Source organism: Sceloporus occidentalis, unplaced genomic scaffold (assembly GCF_023333645.1).
Source record: "Sceloporus occidentalis isolate IW3139 unplaced genomic scaffold, rSceOcc1.0.p SCAF_7, whole genome shotgun sequence".
Classification (NCBI taxonomy): domain Eukaryota; kingdom Metazoa; phylum Chordata; class Lepidosauria; order Squamata; family Phrynosomatidae; genus Sceloporus; species Sceloporus occidentalis.
Window position 1 is genome coordinate 60,183,228 of NW_028316987.1, and position 10,602 is coordinate 60,193,829.

Sequence of the window (10,602 nt, forward strand, 5' to 3'; positions counted from 1 at the left end):
AACCTATAGTAAAATAAAATAAAGATGACACAAAATTACTTTCCTGCTTTACTAGTTATGCTGAAACAGTCTAACAGGACTATAACTTTATCGCATCGGGCTTAAACCGTTGCCCAGCACGTTCTAACAGGGGCGCGCAGGGGCGCACACGGAACGCAATGGGCACGGGATGGGGCCCAGAAAGCGACTTTACCGCACAGGGGAACGCCGCTGCCACACATTCCCATCGCGTTCCAATTCGGTTCCAGAGGGTGCCATTTCTGGGAATTGTTTCAAAGCATCCCCAGAAATGGTGCCCTCTGGAACAGAATTGGAACGCGATGGGAACGCGCGACGGCGGCGTTCCCCCGTGTGGTAAAGTCGCGTTCTGGGCCCCATCCCGTGCCCATCGCGTTCCGTGCGCGCCCCCACGCGCCCCCGTTAGAACGCGCTGGGGAACGGTTTAAGCCCCATGCGATAAAGTTCTATGCCTTTGAAAACAACTCCTTTAACAAGGCATTTATCCTCTCCCTCCCCTTTATCCTCAGTGTCACTCTATCACTGTGTATGATTCTAAACAGCAGTGGTTTTTCATGGTTACTCTTCCAGATTTTAGGATTTGAAGTCCCTATGGTCAGGGATTCTGGGATCTGATGTCCAAAGTATCTAATGAGTCAAAGGTTGTGAACTACCAGTATAAAACACAAGATGATAGTCCTTGCCCTGAAGATCTTAAAAATTAAAATTCACAGGAGAACCAACCGAAGAGGAGGGATATAGTCTTTGACTCAGGACATGAGGTAAAGGTCTGGATACTGGGAGGCTCAAGTTACCCAATCATGATCAGTTCACTATCTGGAGAAATTTAGGCCCAGTACAGACGGGTGGGAAGTGCCGTCATGGGGCCAAAACTAGGGCTCAGGAGAGCGCAGCAACTGCACGCTCCAGAGCCCTAGTAGGTGTGGGCACCGCCATGATTGCATGGCCCTGCCCAGATGGGGCACACGTCCATGACGTGCAGGAGCCCGAGTGCCCAAACCGCTCTCGGTGGAAAAGACATCATAGGACTGTGTCACAGCCCTTATGATGCCTCAAAAAAGGAGCCACTCTAGGTGGCTCCTTTCCTGCTGTGCATCATTGCCATCCTGTTTGGTTGCTGTGGCAATGCTGCGCAGCATAGAGGGGAGGCATTTCATGGCCTGTGTGATCTACTCCTGGAAACATGGAGTCTGATAAATTGTTGAATGTTCAAGAATTATTTCTCACAGCTGGAGCCGACAATTCTGTTATAGAATGGCAAGGTGAAACAAGCTCTTAATACCATCATCCCTGGATGTCCTTTCCAGCACTGTGGAGCCCAGAGTACTCTTTGATTCTCCAGGGATCTCAGTATGGAAGATTACTAGACCATAGCTGATTTAAGACTGTCAAGTGGACTAACACTGGATCACACAATCATGCCTTCTGTACAGCATTATGAAAGGAAAGGAAGTCTACTTTGCAGCCTCTATCTCATCCTCACGTAGCTATCCAGCAGAGTCTTTCTGAGTGGTTTGATGCTTGCTTTTATTTGCCCTAGTAGAAAGTTGTAGGGCTGGAGACCTCAGACACCTATTATGACAACTTTGCAAGACACTGAGCAGTTAAAAATCAGATGGGCCTTTGAGCAATGTGGATGCTGCTTTTGGTATAGTATCTGATGAAGTGTGCAGTGTACCACCTGGTACAATTATCTGAGATCTGTTACAGTTTTTGAGGCTTGAAAATGTGCACAAAATATTTGTAGGGGCTCTGCCTAAAGTATGCTTACTTGACACTTGTTCATTTGTATCTTATTCAAGGTAGCTGGAGCAGGCTTAATGGTTGGATCCAGAGAACAGCGAATGACACCCCACCCTGAAGCCCTTCCATCAACAACAGAACAATACACAGATTAACATGAAATTCCTCCCTACCCAGGTTAACACAGTGTGTGTGTGTGTGTGTGTGTCTCCAGCTCTCTTCTATGCCAACATTCTCTGAAGATGCCAGCCACAGATGTTGGCGAAACATCAGGAATAAACTCTTCTAGAACATGGCCACATAGCCCAAAAACCCAACAAAAAACTATGGACACCAGCCACAAAAGCCTTTGACTTCAGATCGTAATATTGTTCATTCTTTTTAATGGAGCCACTGTTGCTTCTTCCAAGTGTGTCCACAGGGAAATTCATCCCAGACTCCTCAATTACATTTTTCCAACTTGGGATAACAGGAACTCAGTATGGTATTTACGGGGGTGGAAGAAAGTGAAAAGTCCTTCATCCTTTAGTAACTGATGTCTGTCTGATTAAACTAATTCATTCTTACTTCTCCATAGAAGTGACTGCAAAGTACCATTTTTAACATGGGAAAGAACAAACTGTTCTGATAGCCAGAGGAAGAAAGATAAGGAGTTGTCAGTTGACTCCGCTGCATCAACAGGCCTTTGAAATGCCCTATCAGCCTAGATACAAAAGAGAATAAGTTTAAAAGCCAATCTTTCCAGGAAGTTTTCACACATTACACATTTCATGAATAGTTGCTCCTCCAGTATGGAAAAATCATACCTTGGTCAAGTACTCAGCCATGTGTGACAAATGAATAGGTACAAGTCTGTTGGTTCTGAAATGTTCTCATGATGTCGTATGTTCTGTATTTCATTGGTAGTACAACACCATTAAGACTTAAATACCCTGAAGGCACCAGATTCTGTCTGATCTTAGAAGATAAGCAGGATGAGGCCTGATCAGTACTTGGTTAATACTATGGAATATCAGGTGCTGTAGACTGTATTTCAGAGGAAAGCAATGGCAACGTCTTCTGTGTATCCTCTGCCTAAGAAAATCCTATGGAATACATGGGGTTACTTGAAGGCATAGACACATACAGAGGCAACAGGCAACTTAAAGGCATATACACAGACACATACAAAAACAACACCATTCCTTGTTAAATTGTTTCAAAGCATACTCAGATTATATAAATCTTTCACCTTTTTAAACTGTCTCAAAGTACATTTCTCAGGTACCATTAGCAAGTAGCACTGCATGGTGCAACACATATGAGGTGCATTGATTGGAATAACTGTAGCATACATACATTCTTCTCCAAATGAGCAATATAGTGTGGTATAGTCCTTAGGTCAGGAATGGGCATGATCCAGAAGTTTGAGGGTGGCACTGCTTGGTTTTCAGGTCTTCCTGAGCTCCAAACGGCTGCGGATGCAGTGCACTATTGCAGTTGCCATTTAGGGCGACAGGAGTGATCAGCCAGTGTGCTGTTCTAGGCTATCTTTCTAACTTTTCAGGTTTTGGGAGGGGCTGGCTGTTTCAGGGTTGCATTCTGAAACATTATTTTAAAGCCATGAAATAACGTTCTGAGGCTTGTAAATTATTGTTGCCTTTGGCCCAAAATTGGGAGGGGTTTTTGGAGGGCCAGCAGGAGCTCAAAGAGCATCACCCCACAAAGGACCATGTGCTCCATAAACCTCATGGTTCCCATCCCACCTTAGGAAAGGCTAAACAGTCCATGTTGACTGGGAAATACTAGGAGCTGTAGTTTAGAAAGCAATTTTTCCAGCTTGTTCCTTAGGGAACAAGAATTTAAGAATTGTTACTATATAGGATAAAAATACAATTGCCATTAACTTTATAAATAACAAAATTATGTGTTTTGTTCTTTATATTTTTCATCTGTTCTGATTTTAAAATGCCTGTCACCATAGGCTCTGGAAAATGAAGAATAAAAAAATAACTGTCTTTCCTCTTCCAATAGTTCTGAATTCTGACATTTGTGACAAATGTTGGACTATTATTACTCATAGATATTTAATAACATTGAAATGGGGCGGGAAATCCCAAAAAATTAGGAACTAGGGATTAAGACTGATAGGAACTGGAGTTCAACAACATCCGCAGGGCAACAGGATCCCCTACCCTGGTGTAGCTGCTGCTCTATCATTATAGAGAATGAAATAATTTTGAAGATAATATGGTTTTGAATTTGAGAAAGGCATGCCGTTATACGTGACACATGAAACCTTTAGGTGGCAGCCAAGGGCTATCATTTTAACATGCTTCTGCAGATTTATGCATGGCTCATCATTTCAAATCCAGACTTCAGAATATCCAGGTTCCTGAGATGAATTTGCCAATATGATTAGTTAGTAACCAAGCAACTGTGAACAGATTTATAATGAATGTTTTGCACTATTTACCATAAAGTCATGATGCAATTTACGGTTGTTTGTATATATTATCACACAAGGTTGCTGAAGTTAGTGAGACAATTGGGAACTAAGGCAAAAATCCATAAATGTTTTCCGCAGTGCTGGGGCAACCCTGCCACTGTCCTTTCTACACCAGCATGGAAAGCCCAAGTCTTGACAAAGCCCATATAAACATCTTGAAAACCACAAGGCACAGCTACCATGCAACAGTTACCATTTTCATTGGCTGGAACAGCTGAAGCAGTCAGTACACCCATCATGAACTTGCAGTTGCTCACACGACTCACAAATACACCAGTATAACCAATGTTTGGGCCATCCCCTGATCCCAGAGAGATCTTATATTATGTTGTGGTTCAGTAGCTTGGGTGGGTTAGGTACAGAACTCCCTTTATTTATTTATTCCATTTTTATTCCTCCCTTCCTTCAGGAAGACACATGATCTTTCTTTTTATTCTTAAACAATCCTGTGAAGTAGGCTAAGTTTGGAAATAGTGGCTCATAAACCCTTTTTGCACCCTCAGTCCTTGGTATATTTTTGTAAAATGACACTGTTACTCAGCAGCAAGCCACCAGAGTAACCAATAGAAGTATAGTGTCTAGATCAAGGGAAGTAATAGTGCCACTATATTCTGCTCTGGTCAGGCCCCACCTGGAATATTGTGTCCAGTTCTGGGCGCCACAATTCAAAAAGGACATTGAGAAACTGGAGCGTGTCCAAAGGAGGGCAACTAAAATGGTGAAAGGTCTGGAAACCATGCCCTATGAGGAACGCCTTAGGGAGCTGGGTATGTTTAGCCTGGAGAAAAGAAGGTTAAGAGGTGATATGATAGCCCTATTTAAATATTTGAAGGGATGTCATATTGAGGAGGGAGCAAGCTTGTTTTCTGCTGCTCCAGAGACTAGGACCCAGAGCAATGGATGCAAGCTGCAGGAAAAGAGATTCCACCTCAACATTAGGAGGAATTTCCTGACAGTAAGGGCTGTTCGACAGTGGAACACACTTCCTAGGAGTGTAGTGGAGTCTCCCTCCTTGGAGGTCTTCAAACGGAGGCTGGATGGCCATCTGTCGGGGATGCTTTGATCTGGATTTCCTGCATGGCAGGGGGTTGGACTGGATGGCCCTTGCAGTCTCTTCCAACTCTATGATTCTAGAGTCAATGACTGTGTAGTCAATGGGGAAGGAAAAGGAATGCTAATGCTATCCCATTGACTATGGTGCATTTGATTGTCAATAGGTTATGCCTCGTTCACATGGGCCAAAAGGCCCATTCCATCCCCATATTGTGCAGATGATGCATGCCCCAAACCCTGGTTCTGGTGCACACTGTCCAGGTGATGTGTGGCACATCCTGCACCAGAATCAGGGCACAACAACGTTAACACAAATTGAAACAACTTTCCTGTTGTTCTGGATTTCCAGGCAGATTCAGAACCCTCTGTTTCTGCACTGTGGCGGCTGTCTGAACAGGTGTCCCACTGAGCCACCCAGTGTGTCCACAGTGGGTCACTTGTTCTGAGGTCAGAATGAAGTGACCAGCATGTGACCATTGCTGGGCACCTTAATCTGACCTCAGAAGTGAGTGACACATGGTGGCAGCCCAGCGGGGCACCCATGTAGACAGAAATGGAAGGCAAGGTAACAGGGAAATTGGGGCAGCTAAGAGGCTGGGACACTCCAGGCTGCCCTTGGAGTATCCTGGTCAGTACAGACAAAGCCATAGTTAGTATCACAATTACATGTAAGGTTTATTTATATTAACATATTGAATATATTGAAGTACAATTTTAATAAAAATTAAACAGTATGACTCTGGGTGAGGGACTTTGGCCAAGATCCTACTCAGCATTTTAAAATACAGTAAATAAAGTCATGTAAATATACATAGAAAGATATTGTAGCACCTTTGAGACTAACTGAAAGAAAGAAATTGGCAGTATGAGCTTTCGTAGGCTTCAGTCTACTTCCTCAGATGTAAATATAGTTTGTGGATACACTCACCTAGTTGTACTGCATCATTCCACTGGAGAAGTTACACAAGAGAAAACTCAGACCATTGAGTATTGTTGCACAGCTGCTTACAGTTCCACTGTAACATTCTGGAGTAGCCATGTTGGCCATGCAGCAAACAAAACAAAATCCAAAATCTACAAAAGAGTGATACTTTTCTTGCCTGACTGAAATGCACCGAACATATGCCAGCTTTCTAAGCTCCTCTGACTTCTCCATCAGGCAAAAGATGTTAAAAATAATATAGGAGAGTGATGATGTAAGAATCACAGACCTACATTTTATTCCAGTTGTTGTCTCAGTTGTAGTTTGGTTGATTTGGAGGCAACTCAGTTCAACTAGATCCCACTTCCCTCTTGGCTAGGTAGTGACTGAGATAAAGGACAATAAAATTTAAATTCCATTATCAGCAGTAAAGTGATTCCTCTAAGGTTACAGGATGTCATCATCTTTTGTGAAGCCACAGGCTTCTTTCTTAGGCAGAGAACATAGAATTTCTCAAGAATTCTCTGTACTGCTACATCTGGAAAAAAATACACCTTTAGGTGCTATATAGATAAAACTGTGTAGAAATGGACTTTAAATTTTATTGTCCTTTGTCTCAGTCCCACATGGCCAAGAAGGGAATGGTCTCTCCCTGCATTGAGATCCCTCAAAGCCAACTGAACTGCAACATAGACAACAAGCAGCCGCCCACCTCACCAGGCAGGCTGCTTTGCCGCCGGGAGCCGCACAGCAAGGTTCCCAGGCTCACGCCAGCATGCCTTGCTGGGATGAGCTGCGCTGCTATTGGGTGGTTGGTATGGGGAGGAGAGGTCCTCCACCTCAGTGGGCTGCTCTGAGAGGCAGGAGGACCTCTCTATGGTGTACCCTGGTCCTCCAGAGCAGCCCATTGGCTGGGCTGCCTTGAGGGAGGGGTCACCATGCCTGTTATGCATGCTGGGACCTGGCCTATATAAGGGCCATGTGCTCTGGCCCCAGTGCCATTTGCTGCTCGGCTCTCCCACCCTCCCTCCCTCCCTCGGGTTGGTGGTTTTAGTCACAACTTCAGGGGCAGCAGCATAGGTCATGGATCTGGTTGGTGTGGTTACCAGGGCTACAGAGCACTGGTATGGGAGTCATTAGGTACCCGGGGGCGATGAGGGCATATGTTGCGGCCATTGTGGGGGCCACAACGCGGTAGCGCCTCCCGGTGACTAGGGGCTTAGAGAACATGTGAGCGGCTGGTGACATGGCTGCGAGATGGCGTTCCTTAGCCCCTAGGTCATCCCATTGCCTGGCGGTTACCAGGCATGCGGCTTATCGAACAACTGGGGGGGTTGTTTGATAGTACAGATCCTGACCTCATGCTTTGGGCCAACCCTACCAATTTTGTTGCTTGCTGAATAAAGTTGTGGCCTTTCCTCCAGCTTTGGCTCATGTGTTTACTTGCGGCGGCCTCCTAGGCAACATCTGATACAAAATGTATGCCTGTGACCCTAACACTATCACTTTTCTTTAACCGTACAATTACATTATAGTTAGAGTTTGCACATGAGCACTTGTCTGCATGCAACCCATGTGCAAGTGTTGCACCTACTTACATATATTTGTTCAGACTTCCATTGTAGTGAGAGAGTACATCTGTTGAGAGTACTGAACAGGATTCTAAACATTCTACTTTGAATCCCATTTTGAGAGAAAGGGGGATATAAATCAAATAAATACATGCTACTTGATGATTAATAGGGGCAGAAATTTTATTTTTTAACATTTTAATAACTGAAAGCACTAATGAACAAAGTATGATTGGGAGGGATTTTGATAGTTATTGGAGAAATTTGACCAGCCCTTCTTGAAGGTCAGCAAGAAATATAGTGCAAAGATACCACCACGTTTGTTATTCTGGCGGGATACAAACCGCCATATAATACGTATTCTATACGTACTAGGGTTAGGAAGGGGCGGTGCTTCCGCACCCCCCTAACCCTAGTACGTATAGAATACGTACAACATGGCGGCGCCCCTTCCACATGGGGGCCGCCATGTTTACGTACTGGACACATAGCGTCCAGACGTGTCGCGGCACCTATGACGTCGCGAATGCGACAGCGGCGCCTCACGACGTCATAAAGGCGCCGCAAAAAGAAGCTCCGAAATGAAGCTTCTTTTTTGCTCCGCGCGGGCGCCGCGCGGTTTGGCTGCTGCAGCTCCCGCGCGGAGCAAATGGTGCCGGCGGGAGACCGTCGCAACGCGGAGGTCTGTATCCCGCCTCTGTTAATAATGGAAGGGCACTGGCCACCTAATGCCAATTCACATCTGATCATTTTTATTTTTGAGTCTCTAGTTGTTATGATTGCAAAGGGAATGGAATGCAACTGCTTGGGAATTCAGAGTCCACTCAGTTACACAAAGCTCCTGGCTCTTCTCTCATAAACAGTAATCCTGTCCTCTGTTTAGATTAGGGGTTGGCAAAGTACAACCCTACTATCCCCTGATCCCTTGATTCTTTTTTTTTTAAATCCTGACCTAAAATTGATGTATGGAAACATGTTGGGGGTGAGGGATAACTCAACCCTGCTGAAATAAAAAATAGTCTGCTCTCTTCTGTGGTCCATTGTTTTCATTTTTGCTTGTTTTTAAGCAACCATGGACTTAATGCAGCCTGTGGAAGTTCTTGGAGGTAAAAAAAAATTGACCCCAGAGTTTGTCAAGTAACACACCTCTGGTTGAGAACTATTGTCCATAAATTACACCCCTCCTTTATCCTTTCTCTTTATTTCCATTTCATGCTACTTTAAAGCACTTTAGTATGTTGGTTAAAAAGAGAGAGAGAGAGAGCTGAACATAGTGCTGCGCTTTAGGATCTGTGTTGAGCATGTATTTTATTATAGGAACCTAGAAAGCTGTACACTGACATTCATGGATGATTTAAAAAACCTCAATGATTTAATTGTACACAGTTTTCGTCTGGAAATGGTGCTGTAGCACAGTTTACATTGCTAGTCTCACTGTTGACATTGGGCAGTTGAACTTCTATGGTTGTTCAACTGAATGTAAACTACTTTTGTACTTTGAACTCAGTTTGCAGCAACTAAAATAAGTTGAAGACAAAGGGGGAAGGTAGGAAGAAAAGAAGTAAAGTGGGACATTTTAAAAGCAGCTGAAAAAGTGGGATGATAGAGGGTTAATTAGGACCTTCTCTGCCAAAACAAGATATTCGGAGGGCATGTGATATGCATGCAGAAAGTCTTAGGTTCATGTCTTCCTAACAGCTGAACAAATCAGGTGCCAGGTGCTGGGAAATCTGTTTCATAACCAAAAATCCTATTCACAGAGTAGACTGCCATGGGTAATGATTATTTGTGTATAAAAATAAATAGGGAATAATAGAATTTGTTACCTTTGCTTGGCACTTCCATGACATTTGGAAAGTCTCATGACTTTGGATATATTTCCCCTCCCAGGTTGGGGCCTGGGATAGGGATGTTAATTACAGAATGAGTTTTCAGAAAGTCTTCAAAAACAATTTAACTATAAGACACGCACATGTACCACCATGCAAACATTTTAATTAGTTTAATTATTAAGTTAGACAAAGCTTCTTCAGGCACGATATTAACTTGGAATAAGAGTAACAGACAACAGTGAGGCATTGAGGAACACCTGGGATCAGTTATGTACTTACATTTTCGTTCGTTGTCAACACATTCAGTTACAAGGACCAGGCTGGATATCAGAGTTGATCCACCACTGGGTAAAGGAATAAACACACTGTCTCTTACTACTATGGAAATGAAAGCAACATAGGCGCATAGGATTTACAGATTGCAATTCTCAAGAAAATTACAAAGGAAGACTAGAGAAAGAAATACAGTAGCTGAATTGAACTGTATCCACAAATCCCTTACTGCACATACAAGAAAAGGAATGTCCTCAGAGAAGGCTTTGAACCCAAGGAAATTGACTTTTAGTAATCAGATTTATTGCTTTGACATATTGATACTAATTGACCATAAAAACCTGTATCACCTCATGCAGACCTTAGAAGATTTAGAGCAAGGATCATGATTTGCATTTTTCTGGATCTTGTTATGTTTTTCCCCACTCCCACAACTGTATAAATATTCTTAATAATCAGAGGCTTTAATATCATTTTATATTGCATCTGAAGAAGTTGATTGATATCCACAAAAGCTCATGCTAAAATAATAATCAGTCTCAAAGGTGCTGCTGGATTCCCTTTTCTCCCCCCCCCTTCTCTTTTACAAGCACATCTGATTTTCTGTCACGGAAAAAAAATTCTGAAGTGTATGTCTATGACCAATTTTGCCTTGGTTTGGAGTTTTTCTTGAAATATGCTTTCTGAATTTTGCCAGCCATA